At 37.5% G+C, this 20500-nt stretch overlaps 1 protein-coding gene across 1 annotated transcript in view; it reads right to left on the minus strand.

Moving 5' to 3' along the window:
- LOC138323425 (uncharacterized) overlaps window positions 1-20500 on the minus strand; it is a 70859-nt gene that overhangs the window by 46859 nt on the left and 3500 nt on the right. The gene's annotated exons all lie outside the window — the stretch shown is intronic.

Genomic DNA, 20500 nt, shown 5'->3' on the forward strand with positions numbered 1-20500 from the left:
TATCACACCTGGACAGGAACACAACCAATATCAGGAACTCATTGACCATTCTCAGATACATATCACACCTGGACAGGAACACAACCAATATCAGGAACTCATTGACCATTCTCAGATACATATCACACCTGGACAGGAACACAACCAATATCAGGAACTCATTGACCATTCTCAGATACATATCACACCTGGACAGGAACACAACCAATATCAGGAACTCATTGACCATTCTCAGATACATATCACACCTGGACAGGAACACAACCAATATCAGGAACTCATTGACCATTCTCAGATACATATCACACCTGGACAGGAACACAACCAATATCAGGAACTCATTGACCATTCTCAGATACATATCACACCTGGACAGGAACACAACCAATATCAGGAACTCATTGACCATTCTCAGATACATATCACACCTGGACAGGAGACACAACCAATATCAGGAACTCATTGACCATTCTCAGATACATATCACACCTGGACAGGAACACAACCAATATCAGGAACTCATTGACCATTCCCAGATAGATATCACACCTGGACAGGAACACAACCAATATCAGGAACTCATTGACCATTCTCAGATACATATCACACCTGGACAGGAACACAACCAATATCAGGAACTCATTGACCATTCTCAGATACATATCACACCTGGACAGGAACACAACCAATATCAGGATCTCATTGACCATTCTCAGATACATATCACACCTGGACAGGAACACAACCAATATCAGGACTCATTGACCATTCTCAGATACATATCACACCTGGACAGGAACACAACCAATATCAGGAACTCATTGACCATTCTCAGATACATATCACACCTGGACAGGAACACAACCAATATCAGGAACTCATTGACCATTCTCAGATACATATCACACCTGGACAGGAACACAACCAATATCAGGAACTCATACATCCAGATACATACACACACAGGAAAACATATCAACCTGGGACAGGAACACAACCAATATCAGGACCATTCTCAGATACATATCACACCTGGACAGGAACACAACCAATATCAGGAACTCATTGACCATTCTCAGATACATATCACACCTGGACAGGAACACAACCAATATCAGGATCTCATTGACCATTCTCAGATACATATCACACCTGGACAGGAACACAACCAATATCAGGATCTCATTGACAATTCTCAGATACATATCACACCTGGACAGGAACACAACCAATATCAGGAACTCATTGACCATTCTCAGATACATATCACACCTGGACAGGAACACAACCAATATCAGGAACTCATTGACCATTCTCAGATACATATCACACCTGGACAGGAACACAACCAATATCAGGAACTCATTGACCATTCTCAGATACATATCACACCTGGACAGGAACACAACCAATATCAGGAACTCATTGACCATTCTCAGATACATATCACACCTGGACAGGAACACAACCAATATCAGGAATTCATTGACCATTTCAGATACATATCACACCTGGACAGGAACACAACCAATATCAGGAACTCATTGACCATTCTCAGATACATATCACACCTGGACAGGAACACAACCAATATCAGGAACTCATTGACCATTCCCAGATACATATCACACCTGGACAGGAACACAACCAATATCAGGAATTCATTGACCATTTTCAGATACATATCACACCTGGACAGGACCACAACCAATATCAGGATCTCATTGACCATTTAGATATTATTGCATTCTTTTGAGGGCACTTTGGTCTTATAGTGTTGTTGATGGAGGCAATTATGTTTTTAGTACACAAAGAAATAGAAAAAAAATGATAGGACACACAATTATATATGATCACCAATAATAGGCCCAAAGGCCTGTATTGCTCACTTGGTTTGTAAGGTTCAATGATTCTTTTCTGAAGGAATTTAAAAAAAATATTGAATTCTATTTCCCATATTGGGCCTTGCTTATACTGCCAAAGCCAAACTTTATACAAACTCTGTTCCTCTTCCCCAGATGATGTTTGTGGCCAAAGGAGAAGGTACGTTAAGACTCGAATATGGCCTCAAAATTAATTCTCCAGTAAAGAACAACATATTTTGCCATATAACAGCTGAATACATTTGCTAACACATTACATCTTGAAAATATCCCGCATGTGCCAATTATGTTCACTATGACGTCATCAACATGCAGTTTCCCGCAATTTTTCACAAAAATCCTTGAAAAATCATACTTTTTGAGTGGTTTTCTCTAAAAATGAATCTGGCCGCCTTCGTGGAGCAGAAAGAGATTTTCACACGTTGTGTATCATGTATTTACGCATATCCATGCAAAATGTAAAGTTGCTCCAAGGTGGCGGCCAAATCCATTTCAAGCCTTTTCTAACCTAAAGATGATGAATTTCTAGCAAAATTTGGCAAGTAGAGGAAAATCATCAATTTGATGACGTCATAGGTGGGACACATCGCGTACATGATTATAAAAAATTATGTTTTGATGAATGGCAAGTATGAAAGTATTTATTGATATGAAATTGATGGGGATCAGAGTAAATTTTTTCCGGCCTGAAAAATTAAGGCCAAATACTGGTCCTATCATATCTACTCCTTTGGTTACATTCCATGTAGAACTCTATGACTAGTAGCGATTTAAATATATGTTAATGAAGGGACAACAGACGGATGGACGGACCATGGAAATTCAAGATTGCAGCCTGTTGGCCAACTTGTATATAGAACGATCTGTGCCAAAATGCAATATGCACAACTAGGATCTAAGGGGAAACTACATAGAAGTACTATGAATGCCAATTGAAAGACGTTTAATGCTTAAGATCCTGTCAACCGATGTGGTGACTAAGTCACTCGCTTCACAGAAACCAAAAAATGCTGGTGGCATGACAAATATATGTTAAATCAGCTGACATTGATTCACCACAGCATGGTAGCATTGGAGTGGAAATTAATAATTAAAAGAAACAGTTGACAGCAGCATTCATCCTATGTTAAGAATGATTTTAACAGAATAATGCTAAAATCATAAGATAGGCTGATTGATAATGGTTGAAGATATGAATTAAATTAAATATTTTCAGGTCACCAGTTATGTGACTGGATCATCTCAGTTTCTAACTGACTAACACCGATTCCCCGTACAAATCGAGCTGATCAACGATTGTCACATGGGCCAGCCAGTACTCACATTGACAGTGTGAGGAGTAAGACAGCAGAGCTCTGTATAAATGGCCAGGACCCTAATGGGTAATAATAACACTGAGACACAATAGCCATTAATGTTTAGCCAGTCTCCCAGGACGCTATTTGTCTGGCCACCTAAAACCCACGTGTTATACCTTAAAACAGCCATCAAACTCAGTTTTACCCTCAAATAATTGGCCAATGCCATTAATTTTGTATCTATTTCCTAGACAATACAACTTCCTTTACTAGATAATGTGATTTCTTAGCTTTTAGAGCACACTGGCCTGTTTTCCTTTTAGTTTTGTTTGGACGAGATTGTTAATGGTTCTGTGTTCTCATCGACAACATAATGAATCTAGGGAAATGGAAAATATGTATGTGTAATATTGATATATCTACCAAAGTATTAACAAGAAACAGAGGCCTGAACATTATGTAATAAAATACAATAGGTATGTTATGTATGTATATGGATTCTCATTAAAAACACATGGGCTGAAAAATTCATTAAATACACTACACATTTCAATAGAGCTGCATGAACTTAAACAGGTACCAAATCAATCACATTTTCATGAAACAATATCTAACTTTGATGATCTAATTTCAGTCCTAAATGAATATGATATGACAGTGTATGCTGAGGTGAATTAATGTGTATTCTAAGGTATATTTATGTGTTGTCTTTTTGTGATAGTGGTACTTTCACCTACCCATTCTAATGTGTTATCTCAATGAAGCATTCTGCTAAGACAATGAGCAGCACATGTACACAGCTCCTGATCACTGACAACAGATGAACCAGATGTCCCACTTGGTAAATGCGAAGAGCTAAGGTAGAACCAGAGACTTCCATTGATTTTGACAACCTGACTGTCTCGGCCAAGGAGCAGAACCAAATGCCTTCCTTATAAGGGTAAACGTTCAACTCAAACGCCAAAAGTAAGGTAACATTTTGATCACAAACTTAATGTTTTCAACAAGGGATCCCAGTGGGATCTTGGCGCCCACCAAAGATTAATCCTTGTCTGACAATTAAAAGAGATACCTTTCCTCTGCTTATCAAACTTAGTGATAACGGATTTCAACTATCAAATTCAAGATGGTAGCCTATCGGACAACTTGTATATAGAAGATCTGTGCACAACTAAGGTCTAAGGGGAACCTAAATCTGAAATTTAAGAAAGATCCCTTCAGTACTTTAAGAAATAGCACTGTAACATACTTCAACTAGCAAAATCCAAGATGGCTGTCTTCCAATCCATCCTGAAATGCAATGTGCACAACTAAGGCCCTAGGAGAACCTATATATATGGAATTTAAGAAAGATCTTATGTACCCAAATCCAAAATGGCAGCCTGTCGACCATATTGTTGACTGATGCAATAGACACAACTAGCGTTCCAGTAAAACTGACATATGAAACTTAAAACAGATCCCTTCAGTAATTTCTGAGAAAAAGCGATAACAAATTTCAAGTCCCAATCGGTCCAAAAAAGCATTAAGCACAACTAGGGTCCTAGAAAAACCTACATATGAAAATTTGACAAAGAAAGTTATTTCTGAGAAATAGTTATAACAAACTTCAGTTCAAAAATGCAATACGTACAAATAGGGTCCTGGGGAACCTACATATGAAATTTAAGAAAGATCCCTCCAGTATATTCTGAGAAATAATGATAACAAACTTCAACTATCAATATCCAAGATGACTGCCTGGCAGCTATCTTGTTTACAGATCTGTCCCAAAATGCAATATGCACCTCTAGGGTCCTGGGGAGCTTACCTAGGAAATTTGAGAAAGATCCCTTCAGCAGTTTCTGAGGAATAGCGATAACAAGAATTGTTAACTAACAGATGGACAGACAGAAGGACAGATCACGGACGAAAAGCGATTTGAATAGCCCACCATCTAATGATGATGGGCTAAAAAATAAGATGTGATCAAAGCAATGCAATACCAGATTACAGATCTTCATGACTTCTGATGGAAAATGATGAATTTTAAACTAGAGATGCAATTAGCATACAATAACTCAACTCTTGTGTAAATTTACATTTTACTTTTTTTAATCTAAGTTTCTGATTACTGAAATTTCCACAAATATTTCCAAAATTCAATAGAAAATCTTACAGCAAATTTGATGTTTTCATTTTTGCATCATTCAGAGAGCTACACGAGAGAGGAAGCAGAGAAGTCCTTTTATAAAATCAATACAAGCTACTGGCATTACTCGAGTAAATCTATTGAAATATCTCGGGGGGATTTCAGCACTTGCTAGCAGCTCACATCTCATCCTTCATCCCACAGAATAGTTTAACCCTATATATACATACAGTCATTGTTATAATACCAAAACGGCCAAATAAAAAAGATCAATTTTCAGGAATCGTTGCATATCTATTGCATAATAGAATTCAACACTATAATACAAAACAATGGGGAATATGATTCATGTACGCTCATCTTGGATGCCTTTGTGTTATTGTTTGGTATGATTCAACACATCTATAAGTCTGATCAATACAAAACTTATCTAATCCAGTGATTACAAACCATTGTTCCCTGTAAAAACACCACAATTGGTCTTATCAAATACATTCATGGAATTGAGTCTAAGTCTCATCATTACCAGCAACAGTTACAACCAACTAGAACAGCTTGAAGCTGAGCTGTTTATATCAACTTCATCATTTGTTTGCTTATTTCATAATAATTTCACATTTCTAGATAGTAGCATTCCTGCAACCCAATATCAGCAACAGTTACAACCATCTAGGACAGCTTGTTGGAGAATTTAACTTTACATTGCTAGAGATTAGCATTCCAGCAACCTAATGTTGTCCTTTGTGTGTAAGAGTAACATTCTGGTGTTTGTCATGATCTGGTGGAACTGTATGATATCACAAATACAGGAAGGTAGAACTTAATGTGAACGATACCATTATGCTATCTCAAAACTGCCATATTGATGATGTTATAGTTACTCATTTAGAGCATTAGGTTATTTTCACCTTTCATCCTATCTCCACATTCCACAAGCTGAGTCTCAACTTAGTGCAAATTTACAGTTCGGCTTATAATTTGACCTCATCAAATTTGATTTGGAGTTCAGATCAAATTTTTTTTTTTCAATTTTGTCAGTTGTCTTGATGTGTCACCTTTACCAACACTACAACCAGTTACAAATACATTTCACCTGTACAGAGACAGAATGTAATTTACATGCAGTTTTAAATTAAAGTGACAATTATGTAAAAATCAATACCACAAAGGCTGTGTCTTCTCTTCCCTAGTACAGTGATATGCCAATCAGCATAGCCTCACTGGCCTAGTATATGTTCCTCTAAACACATGGTAATAATGACATCTAGACAAAGGAACAGGCCAATCCTGTAATGAAACGACATCAGGACTAGGGGAAATAGAACTGTGGTTGGGACTTTATTGTCAATATGGTTTGAACCAGAAAATGATAACTAAACACCTTACATTTTAATAAGCACCATGTGTGCCATCATTTTTGTTGATGCAAACATAGCTGTGTCAACTACAAATCCAGCAGGAACCATTGTTTTTTGACTGAATAAATCTGTAAAGAATTGTCATTTTTAAGGCTATTACAACACCTCTCAACACTTATATCATACATAAAGACCTCTTCAAATTAACATTTACTTTTCATCAAAAACAACAGATATAAAAAAAACTTTTTAACTGCAACATTGGAAAGCATACTGTTTTCCTTTGTAACCAAGGCCTTATGAAGACAGCAAAGATCAACAATATATTAAAACCTGGATATACCAAATTTATGTCACTATGTAGATAGTTATTTAAGCTGATGTGGCCCCTCACAAGAACATCAAGTGTAAGAGAAAATATCATCCAATTACAAAAATTACAAGCAAGTCATTGCTGTAATAACTTGTTCTCTGACGGTACATGAGGACTCTCCTCGGCGCGGAAGGAAGATGGTTTTATTAGATCCCCTCTAATAGGATTTGTATTTTATATATGTTATAGCCAATCAGGTGTTGACAAGTGACCATACAAAATCTTATAAAGTTGCTTCTGGCTCCAGAATCACCACATAAAATCAATTCCTTAGGCCTACAGCAGTTGAAGGTCCTCTGTATATCTCAACTTCCCCAGTCCTAATTGTCAGATCTCTATCTGGACACAAATAATAGATTTGATGATATGTACAATAGATGAACAAGAACGTGTACTGTAATAACAAGAACACTTCATATAAAACCAGAACTAGTGGATTATTCTTTTCTGACATAAGTTACAGTAAACCGACTTATTTCTGACATAAGTTATTGTAAACAAACTTATTTCTGACATAAGTTACATTTAAACAAACTTATTTCTGATAAAAGTTACAGTAGAACAACTTATTTCTGATAAAAGTTACAGTAGAACAACTTATTTCTGACATAAGTTATAGTAAACCCACTTTTTCTGACATTCCTTACAGTAGAACAACTTATTTATGACATTCGTTACAGTAAACAAACTTATTTCTGACTTAGGTTACAGTAAACTAACTAATTTCTGATAAAAGTTACAGTAGAACAACTTATTTCTGATAAAAGTTACAGTAGAACAACTTATTTCTGACATAAGTTATAGTAAACCCACTTTTTCTGACATTCCTTACAGTAGAACAACTTATTTCTGACATTCGTTACAGTAACGGGACTTATTTCTGACATCAGTTATAGTAAACAAACTTATTTCTGACATAACTTACAGTAAACCGACTTATTTCTGACATAAGTTACTGTAAACCGCCTTATTTCTGACATAAGTTACAGTAGCGGGACTTATTTCTGACATAAGTTATAGTAAACCCACTTATTTCTGACATAAGTTACAGTAAACAAACTTATTTCTGACATCAGTTATAGTAAACAAACTTATTTCCATCATAAGTTATAGTAAACCGACTTATTTCTAACATAACTTACAGTAAACCGACTTATTTCTAACATTCGTTACAGTAAACAAACTTATTTCTGACAAATGTTACAGTAAACAGACTTATTTCTGACATAAGTTACATTAAACAGACTTATTTCTGACGTAAGTTACATTAAACCAACTTATTTCTGACATAAGTTACAGTAACCGGACTTCAGGTATAGTAAACTGACTTCATTCTGACATAAGTTACAGTAAACCCACTTATTTCTGACATAGGTTACAGTAAACCGACTTATTTCTGTCATAAGTTATAGTAAACCGACTTATTTCTGACATAAATTACAGTAAACCCACTTACTTCCGACATGAGTTATAGTAAACCGACTTATTTCCGACATGAGTTATAGTAAACTGACTAATTTCCAACATAAGTTATAGTAAACCGACTTATTTCCGACATAAGTTACATTAAACCCACTTATTTCTGACATAAGTTACAGTAAACCGACTTATTCCTAAAAACTTGCTGATGCTATAAATCTAGGGACTTTAATTTAATACTTCAATTTTTACTTCAAATTCGATACAGCAATAAATTTGATTCATCAGAGTTTGAATCAGAGAGGTTTGACGTACTGTACTGGATATGTGATAAATAAATATGACATCCAATTGGGACAAAGATAAAGAACAAACGTGATATTAATTAATATAGTCAACAATTGGTATGTTCCAGTATCTTGGATCAGTATCAACATTAATCTGATGGGGCCAATATGTAATTTACATAGCAGTGAATAAGTGATGATAAATAGAAATATTGTCAATAATAACTGAAATTCTATTTCATCACCAGGTAAAATCTACACTGAAAACTGAATGTGTAAATAGCTAGTTTATGAGACATATGGTCGACAGCCTGAGGGATCTGGGTTCATGTACGATGGTAGACATAATCACCACATTCCCTGAAACACCCTGGTAGTTTGTACTCCCGATATCTGTATTATCTACACATTTAAGGTTTAGTTGTAGAGAGGAACGATCCATTTACTTTGTCAGAGATTCCTAATATGTTCACACCAACAAAAACCAACTACAATTTCAATGATACAGCGATAGCATTTCACAGAAGTGAATACATCACTTGGAGATATCACTATTTTCTGTTATCGATTCATGTAGATTTGCCAGGCAACACTCCCTCTAGAGAGATACTGTAACTAGAATCTATATCTGAAAACAGAATGACTTAACACTTTTTATGCTATTGATCCGAACTTTGAAAACAAGAAATGGAAGCAGAATGATCATGAAGCATTAAAAACACTCTTGGCCACGTCAAAACTTTAACATTGCTTTCAAAGACATACTGAAGTATACAACATTCCAATTTCATTAGAATTACACCTCAAAAGAATGACTCAAGCATGCACAGTAATGCAGCAGTTGAATGGGCCACAAATTACCTCACCAAAAACAGGACGTTTCTATTATGGTGAATTTATCGGACCTTCATAGAGGCCTAGCAAAAGATTTAAAGTAGATACTACAATATGTAACAAGAGATCCCAGAGGGATCTTGGCGCCCACCAAAGAATGATCTATGTCTGACAATAGAAAGAGGGATCTTTTCTCTGCTTTCAAATTTTTACTACATATGAAATTTGAGAAAGATCTTTTCAGTACTTTCTGAGATATATAACACTAATAAACTTCAATTGTCAAAAACCTGTTGGCCATCTTGTTGACCGTTCGGTCCCAAAATGCAATATGCAGGTCCTAGGAGAACCTACATATACAAGAGATCCCAGAGGGATCTTGGCGCCCACCAAAGAATGATCTATGTCTGACAATGGAAAGAGGGATCTTTTCCCTGCTTTTCAAACTTTTTCAAACACACTACATATAAAATTTGAAACAGATCGCTATAGTACTTTCTAAGACATAGTGGTAACAAACTTCAACAATGAAACCTAAGATGGCGGCCGGTTTGCCATCTTGTTTACCGATCGGTGCCGAAAGGCATTATGGATCAGTCCTTAAATGTACTATGCACAACTAGGGTACAAGGGGAAACTATGCATGGAATTTGAGAAAGATCCCTTCAGTACTTTTTGAGAAATATTGATAACAAACTTTAACTATCAAAATCCAAGATGGCCGTCAGTCGGTCATCTTGTTTCCGATCGGTCCCAAAATGCAATATGCACAACTAAGGTCCTAGGGGAACCGACATATGAAATTTGAGAAAGATCCCTTCAGTACTTTTTGAGAAATAGCAGTAACAAACTTTAACTATCAAAATCCAAGATGACCGCCTGTCGGCCATCTTGTTCACCGATCGGTACCAAAATGCAATATGCACAATTAGGGTCCTAGGGGAACCTGTATATGAAATTTGAGAAAGATCCCTTTAGCACTTTTTGAGAAATAGTGGTAACAAACTTTAACCATTAAAATCCAAGATGGCTGCCTGTCGGCCATCTTGTTGACAAGTCGGTCCCAAAATGCAATATGCACAACAAGGGTCCTAGGGGAACTGACATATGAGATTTGAGAAAGATCCCTTCTGTACTTTTTGAGAAATAGCAGTAACAAACTTTAACTATCAAAATCCAAGATGACCGCGTATCGGCCATCTTGTTCAACAATCGGTACCAAAATGCAACATGCACAACTAGGGCCCTAGGGGAACCTATATATGAAATTTGAGAAAGATCCCTTCAGTACTTTTTGAGAAATAGCAGTAACAAACTTTAACTATCAAAATCCAAGATGGCTGCCTGGCGGCCATCTTGTTCACCGATCAGTCCCAAAATGCAACATGCACAACTAGGGCCCTAGGGGAACCTATATATGAAATTTGAGAAAGATCCCTTCAGTACTTTTTGAGAAATAGCGGTAACAAACTTTAACTATCAAATTACAAGATGGCCGCCTGTCGGCCATCTTGTTCACCGATCGGTCCCAAAATGCAACATGCACAACTAGGGCCCTAGGGGAACCTATATATGAAATTTGAGAAAGATCCCTTCAATACTTTTTGAGAAATAGCGGTAACAAACTTTAACTATCAAAATCCAAGATGGCCGCCTCTCCGCCATCTTGTTGACCGAACGGTCCCAAAATGCAATATGCACAACGAGGGTCCTAAGGGAACCGACATATGAAATTTGAGAAAGATCCCTTCAGTACTTTCTGAGAAATAGCGGTAACAAGAATTGTTAACGGACGGACGGACGGACGGACGGACGGACGGACGGACGGACGGAAGGACAGACGGAAGGATGGACGGACGGACCACGGACCATGGACGAAAGGCGATTTGAATAGCGTACCATCTGATGATGGTGGGCTAAAACTTTGAGACAGATCACTTTAGTACTTTCTGAGAAATAGCGTTAATAAACTTCAATTATCAAAATTCAAAATGGTGGCCTGTCGGCCATCTTGTTGACCGATCGGTCCCAAAATGTAACATGCATAACTAGGGACCAAAGGGAACCTGCACATGAAATTTGAAACATATCCCTTCAGTATTTTCTGAGAAATAGCGGTAACAAACTTACACTATCAAAATCGAAGATGGCGGCCTGGCGGCCATCTTGTTGACCGATCCATCCCAAAATGCAATATGCACAACTAGGGCCCTAGGGAAACCTACATGTGAAATTTGAGAGAGATCCCTTCAGTACTTTCTGAGAAATAGCGGTAACAAACTTTAACTATCAAAATCCAAGATGGCGGCCTGGTGGCCATCTTGTTGACCGATTGGTATCAAAATGAAATATGCACAACTAGGGCCCTAGGGCAACCTACATGTGAAATTTGAGAGAGATCCCTTCAGTACTTTCTGAGAAATAGCGGTAACACACTTTAACTACCAAAATCCAAGATGGCGGCCTGGCGGCCATCTTGTTAACCGATCCGTCCCAAAATGCAATATGCACACCTAGGGCCCTAGGGGAACCTACATGTGAAATTTGAGGGAGATCCCTTCAGTACTTTCTGAGAAATAGCAGTAACAAACTTTAACTACCAAAATCCAAGATGACCGCCTATCTGCCATCTTGTTCAACGATCGGTACCAAAATGCAACATGCACAACTAGGGCCCTAGGGGAACCTATATATGAAATTTGAGAAAGATCCCTTCAGTACTTTTTGAGAAATAGCGGTAACAAACTTTAACTATCAAAATCCAAGATGGCCGCCTGTCGGCCATCTTGTTCACCGATCGGTCCCAAAATGCAACATGCACAACTAGGGTCCTAGGGGAACCTATATATGAAATTTGAGAAAGATCCCTTCAGTACTTTTTGAGAAATAGCGGTAACAAACTTTAACTATCAAAATCCAAGATGGCCGCCTGTCGGCCATCTTGTTGACCGATCGGTCCCAAAATGCAATATGCACAACGAGGGTCCTAAGGGAACCGACATATGAAATTTGAGAAAGATCCCTTCAGTACTTTCTGAGAAATAGCGGTAACAAGAATTGTTAACGGACGGATGGACGGAAGGACGGACGGAAGGACGGACGGAAGGACAGACGGGAAGGACGGACGACGGACGACGGACCACGGACGAAAGGCAATTTGAATAGCGTAACATCTGATGATGGTAGGCTAAAACTTTGAGACAGATCACTTTAGTACTTTCTGAGAAATAGCGTTAATAAACTTCAATTATCAAAATTCAAAATGGTGGCCTGTCGGCCATCTTGTTGACCGATCGGTCCCAAAATGTAACATGCATAACTAGGGACCAAAGGGAACCTGCATATGAAATTTGAAACATATCCCTTCAGTATTTTCTGAGAAATAGCGGTAACAAACTTACACTATCAAAATCGAAGATGGCGGCCTGGCGGCCATCTTGTTGACCGATCCATCCCAAAATGCAATATGAACAACTAGGGCCCTAGGGAAACCTACATGTGAAATTTGAGAGAGATCCCTTCAGTACTTTCTGAGAAATAGCGGTAACAAACTTTAACTATCAAAATCCAAGATGGCGGCCTGGTGGCCATCTTGTTGACCGATTGGTATCAAAATGAAATATGCACAACTAGGGCCCTAGGGGAACCTACATGTGAAATTTGAGAGAGATCCCTTCAGTACTTTCTGAGAAATGGCGGTAACAAACTTTAACTATCAAAATCCAAGATGGCGGCCTGGTGGCCATCTTGTTGACCGATTGGTATCAAAATGAAATATGCACAACTAGGGCCCTAGGGGAACCTACATGTGAAATTTGAGGGAGATCCCTTCAGTACTTTCTGAGAAATAGCGGTAACACACTTTAACTACCAAAATCCAAGATGGCGGCCTGGTGGCCATCTTGTTAACCGATCCGTCCCAAAATGCAATATGCACACCTAGGGCCCTAGGGCAACCTACATGTGAAATTTGAGGGAGATCCCTTCATTACTTTCTGAGAAATAGCAGTAACAAACTTTAACTACCAAAATCCAAGATGACCGCCTATCTGCCATCTTGTTCAACGATCGGTACCAAAATGCAACATGCACAACTAGGGTCCTAGGGGAACCTATATATGAAATTTGAGAAAGATCCCTTCAGTACTTTTTGAGAAATAGCAGTAACAAACTTTAACTATCAAAATCCAAGATGGCTGCCTGGCGGCCATCTTGTTCACCGATCGGTCCCAAAATGCAACATGCACAACTAGGGCCCTAGGGGAACCTATATATGAAATTTGAGAAAGATCCCTTCAGTACTTTTTTGAGAAATAGCGGTAACAAACTTTAACTATCAAAATCCAAGATGGCCGCCTGTCCGCCATCTTGTTCATTGATCGGTCCCAAAATGCAATATGCACAACTAGGGTCCTAGGGGAACCTGTATATGAAATTTGAGAAAGATCCCTTCAGCACTTTTTGAGAAATAGCGGTAACAAACTTTAACTATCAAAATCCAAGATGGCCGCCTCTCCGCCATCTTGTTGACCGAACGGTCCCAAAATGCAATATGCACAACTAGGGTCCTAGGGGAACCGACATATGATATTTGAGAAAGATCCCTTCAGTACTTTCTGAGAAATAGCGGTAACAAGAATTGTTAACGGACGGACGGACGGACGACGGACCACGGACGAAAGGCGATTTGAATAGCCCACCATCTGATGATCAGGGGTGTACAATTCTGAAAATTTTTCACTAGCCCAAGGGCTAGTAGCATCAATTGTTCACTAGCCCTGATCAGAAGTCTACTAGCCCTATTTTTCGTTTATTTTTATATGTTCATTTTACTCGATCTGGATTTTTTACAAACCTGTACAGAACAAGTACATGTCTAACAGTGTGTTAAATACCATTCCGCTAATAAAGATATTGCACCGATTGTTCACAGGTACCAGGTATTCATTTAGTAAAAACATTCTTGAGCCAATATTGATAATGCAACAATGCCATCGCATGCAAAATACTTCAGATTTGAAATTATTATTCTTATTTCACTCAGATATTTCCTTTAAAACTATCATTATATATAGAAAGATAACATACAGTATATCTATTAAAGGTTAACTTTGATATTAAAAGCTTAGCAGGAAAATGTAAAGTGAACAATCAGTATTTATTATCTGCTGTTTTCATTTTATAGGTATGATGAATTTAGTACATAGTACTGTTCATGAAAATTCTGTAAAAAATCTTTAATTGAAATTACTGTTTTACTGAACACTTACTTATTTTCCCTAATTTTATGAGCATTGGAAACGTTTTTTTATCTAGTAACATTTGCATGATACATTCGTATTTGAATAAAATGATGTCAATTTGTTATTGAATTTCATATAGATTTATTTTAAGAACTACACAAAATCAATTTTACAATTTACTATAAAATATTTTGTAAATGATTATTAATTAGCACTGCTGATTTTCATTTACAAGTTTTCAATATATCATAAAAATATGCGAAAGATAAGATGAAAAATATGCAAAAATATTGTACCTATAATTATGAAACCTCTATTAAAGTTATTTTGAAAAAAATATTCAGTGGGTTTATTTGTGTCAGCTGTGTTAACTAAGCATACCTATGTATCTGCTAGTGTACATGACAACATTTTACTGTGTATTTTAATTACTTCAAAATGATCCGCTATCCATCGCACAGCAGTAGTTCTTTCTGAATCCAACCCCCATATACTCAAATTTATAACACTAAAATGATAATGATGCTAGATAATAAAAATGTCACTTCATAATTGATTCTTGTCTAGAGTCAAGAAATCTAAATTTTCCCGTTCCCTACTCAAGCCGTCTGTCAGCAACCTCGGCAAACACATGGCCATCTGGGTCACTCAAGCGCTTAACTTTCATCAATTACATAACAAAACGTTTGATGCATCTAGATGAAGAAGGTTATTTACGTTTGGGAACCACCTGTGTTATGCAACGATATCGTTTGCTTCAGTTTTGACGACACATTTACTGCTAGTCGAATTCTGAACGGCAATAAAAGGCTAAACTGCTGATTTAATACAACTGAAATTTCAATGTGAATATAGATTTTAACAGAAATTTTCACTAGCCCATGGGCTAGTAATGATCTTGAAGCCACTAGCCCTGACCTGAAAATCACTAGCCCCGGACGTCGGGCTAGTGGAATTGTACACCCCTGATGATGGTGGGCTAAAAATTTGAGACAGATCACTTTAGTACTTTCTGAGAAATAGCGTTAACAAACTTCAATTATCAAAATTCAAAATGGTGGTCTGTCGGCCATCTTGTTGACCGATCGGTCCCAAAATGTAACATGCATAACTAGGGACCAAAGGGAACCTGCACATGAAATTTGAAACATATCCCTTCAGTATTTTCTGAGAAATAGCGGTAACAAACTTACACTATCAAAATCGAAGATGGCGGCCTGGCGGCCATCTTGTTGACCGATCCATCCCAAAATGCAATATGCACAACTAGGGCCCTAGGGAAACCTACATGTGAAATTTGAGAGAGATCCCTTCAGTACTTTCTGAGAAATAGCGGTAACAAACTTTAACTATCAAAATCCAAGATGGCGGCCTGGTGGCCATCTTGTTGACTGATTGGTATCAAAATGAAATATGCACAACTAGGGCCCTAGGGCAACCTACATGTGAAATTTGAGAGAGATCCCTTCAGTACTTTCTGAGAAATAGCGGTAACACACTTTAACTACCAAAATCCAAGATGGCGGCCTGGCGGCCATCTTGTTAACCGATCTGCCCCAAAATGCAATATGCACACCTAGGGCCCTAGGGGAACCTACATGTGAAATTTGAGGGAGATCCCTTCAGTACTTTCTGAGAAATAGCGGTAACAAACTTTAACTACCAAAATCCAAGATGGCGACCTGGCGGCGATCTTGTTAACCGATCCGTCCTAAAATGCAATATGCACTTCTAGGGCCCTAGGGGAACCTACATGTGAAATTTGAGAGAGATCCCTTCAGTACTTTCTGAGAAATGGCGGTAACAAACTTTAACTATCAAAATCCAAGATGGCGGCCTGGCGGCCATCTTGTTAACTGATCGGTCCATAAATGCAATATGCACAACTAGGGCCCTAGGGGAACCTACATATGAAATTTGAGAAAGATCCATTCAGTCCTTTCCGAGAAATAGCGGTAACAAGAAATGTTAACGGACGGAAGGACGGAAGGACGGACCACGGACAAAAAGCGATTTGAATAGCCCACCATCTGATGATGGTGGGCTAAAAAGTACTAATCCAGACAAAGAATTCATAGGTAGTCCAAATCAGTTACAATTTACTTGATCCTGACATCAAAAATAAGTCTACTTATTGTATCTATTCCGCTTCTATCCAAAACCCGACAGTAGAGATCATCAGCTACAGATTGGTATTTTTTAGGCTTCTAGAATGTCCTGGTAGCATGTACTCTGTAATGTGACATTTGCTAATGCAAAAATATCATCAGATCCAAATGATTATTGTTTTGCACCAAAGCTAATTAACTTCTATCAGACCAGATATTCTAGTGTACTAGTGCACCAATACTCATAAACTTTCTTCATACCAAATACTTTATTGTAGTGGTCCAAGACTGCCTAATAGACTTTCTCCAGACAAAACATTTTATTGTATTCCACCAAGACTAATAGACTTTCTTCAGACGAAACATTTTGTTGAAATTGCACCAAAGATAATAAGTTTTCAGACCTTGTATTGCTTTTTGCCTTGCATCAAACATCTACAGTCTTTAATATTGATAAACATTTTCTTCAGACTGAACATTTTATTGAAATTGCTTGCACTCAAGGCCAATAAACTTCCATCAGACTATCTTATCAAACTTAACCCTTGAGCCCTTAACCTGTCAAACCTAACTTCAGTTTTCGCATGAAAATCCTAGAAACCAAGCAGTAGACTAAAGCATCTGGAGGGAATTTGATGGTATGTTTTAAACTTAAACACACCTTGTCACAGTGTGGTCAGACAGTTCCAGTCAGATAATGGATGTCTGTGGCTCCCACAAACACTGAGTCAACCTAATTCTGTCCTCAATAGTCAAGGTTGATACATAACATTTTCTGATACAGCACTAAACACTAACCACCTAAGGCCAACATTATTATATTCAACCTATAGAAATAGCATGACAATTGTTAACCTACACAAACAAATGTAATTTAAGCTTGTGGTCAATACTGTTTTACAGGATCCAATGGAGAGAGAAACCGCTCTGGGTTTGGTTTTTTTAATGAATGCTTCAGACAGGTAGTAGTATGTGAGAATTTCTCCCAGAGTTGCTACATGGTAGTGTATATGTACATAGAAACATGTTATTAAGGTTTATATACCACCTCTGGGAGCCAAGCCAGGGACCAGAGGCTAGCAAGTAGTCGGAGGTCTGATTACAGGACCTAATGAGATATTCTTCCTCCGTCTGATTTACAGTACTTCCTGTGGGTAAAACCTAACGATCATCCCCAAATAAAGACTACTAGTACAACAAAGGGTCCCAAAAAGTTTTCTCACCCACCATTTCATGATCAATTAAACACAGACCTTTTTCTCTGCTTTTCTTTTGCTCTCTGCTCAAAACAATTATCAACTTACATGGGAAAATACAGGAGGTCCCAAAAGATTTCTCACCCACCATTTCATGGTCAGTTAAACACAGACCTTTTTCTCTGCTTTTCTTTTGCTCTCTGCTCCAAACAAGTATTAACTTACGCGGGAAAATACAGTAGGTCCCAGAAGGATTTCTCACCCACCATTTCATGATCAGTTAACATAGACCTTTTTCTCGGCTTTTCTTTTCCTCTCTGCTCCAAACAAGTATTAACTAACGAGGGAAAATTCAAAAAAGTATGAACATATCACGAAGACCAAGTTCAATGATGTAAAATTCAAGATTCATGATGTTTATCAAACATTCTGAAAGTGAAACATGCATTACTAATAATTTACTTATTACGAAACCATTAGAAATAAAAGTCTATGGAATGGATGCAATGCATTTCAAAAATCTAATGATTTAACGATCAAATGGTGGCTTTCAATTCTAGGACCTTGTTTATAAGAAAATCTACTCCCAATTTTAAGATTGCGTTTACCTAATCTTAAGCATTGAAACTGTACAGCCACATCATTCAATTTGGTCAACTTCTACTTTAACATTTGTGAAAGGAAGAATTTTCTTGGCCAATATGACCACTTCAGATGCTGTTACAAGAAAGATTTTTGAAGATTAATTTATTTCTATAACTTTTTAACATGAAGGGCATATCAGCAAACAGATATCACTTTATAATGAAGGGCATATCAGCAAACAGATATCACTTTATAATGAAATACATAACAGACAACAAATGAGAGATTTGTGAGAGATGAACGCCATCCAAACTCTCACCATGGTACCAGTCCACATTCAACGGGAACGAAAAATCATTAGCTAAGTCTAAAAACCAACCTCACATACAAACACACTCCTTGATGTGCTGTCATTAATTATTTACAAAATTCAATACAAGCCTTTAAAACGACAGACTAATTTGCAATTTGCAGATGAGCAGTAATCCATCAGAGTATTGTTTTAACAGAAAGGCTCGACAGAGATTCATTGCTTTAACTTGCATGAAATTCTACAAAATGTAATTATAGCCCGGCACACCATTAATCAAGGCCGGGTCAACAGGGTTAAAAAATGTGTAGCGTCATCAATATACCTTAATTATGATGCTACACCATAACAGTTACACTATGACATCAGGCCAGACCTGTTTACTGCTTTTCAACATACCACATTTGACCCAATAAGTGTCCCCATTCTTCAATAGTAGTCCAGAGCTAGACCACAAGTTCAATTTCCTATTCCTATAATTCAAATCATTATCAAATAACAAGTGAAAATACCAATACTATAAAGTATCTTTCTGTGAGATTTTATTTGTGACTTCCCTTGTGCACGATTTTTGTATATTTTTTTCTTCTAAATAAGAGGTATATCTCAAGTGTACTTATGAGGTCAAATACAGTATATCTGCATGATGGCTTTGTTGTCAATTTAAATACATCAAGATCCCTACTACAGTCAAACCTCGATGTATCGAAGTTCAAGGGACCGTCAGAAAAACTTCGATACATCGAGACTTCGAATTATTCGTGGTTGAAATTAGACCGATGTTTTTTTTTCACCATGACCAACTGTGGTAGTTGTGTACATGTCGTCTCCGTTCCGTAAACTTTATAATCATTGTACCACAAGCAAAACAAAATAAAAACGAAGAATGCAATTAATCATACGTATATTATAAACAAGACTTACGTGTACTAGGCCTAACCCATGTACATGATGTACAAGTGTTCGTTTGGTGACTATCTAAGAGATGGTTAATATTACGGAATGAATATAAAAACGAAAACACGTTGTAAAAACGAAACTAAAAAGGGGGAACCGAAAGTGCTACAACACCTACAAAATACTTCGATTTAGAATGATCGATTTGCTCAAGTATTTATGCCAAAGTTGTGCAATGTAACAGTTTTGAGTAGGAGTTACTAATAATGTGGCTCGCTATTTACCGTTCCGTAAATTCTACAAACCGCTACCAATGCCGGCGGCGAACATCAAAAACGACTAACTGTATCTTTGCCGTACTAATGATTTAATAACGCAGCTTGTAAAAACAAAGCACCGGGTATCGGCCTGATTAGTGATATTAATTATCTTGATGATATCAAGCTAGCAACACAAGCTGTCATAATCCCTATTGTCCGGCGAAGGGCCGTCGCGAGACAGCTAGGTGTGACAGCATGCCGCGGGGTATCGGCGAACACCTGATCTGTACAGGTAAATTTTTATTTGAATCATCGAGT

The sequence above is a fragment of the Argopecten irradians genome, chromosome 5 (assembly GCF_041381155.1).
Source record: "Argopecten irradians isolate NY chromosome 5, Ai_NY, whole genome shotgun sequence".
NCBI lineage: Eukaryota > Metazoa > Mollusca > Bivalvia > Pectinida > Pectinidae > Argopecten > Argopecten irradians.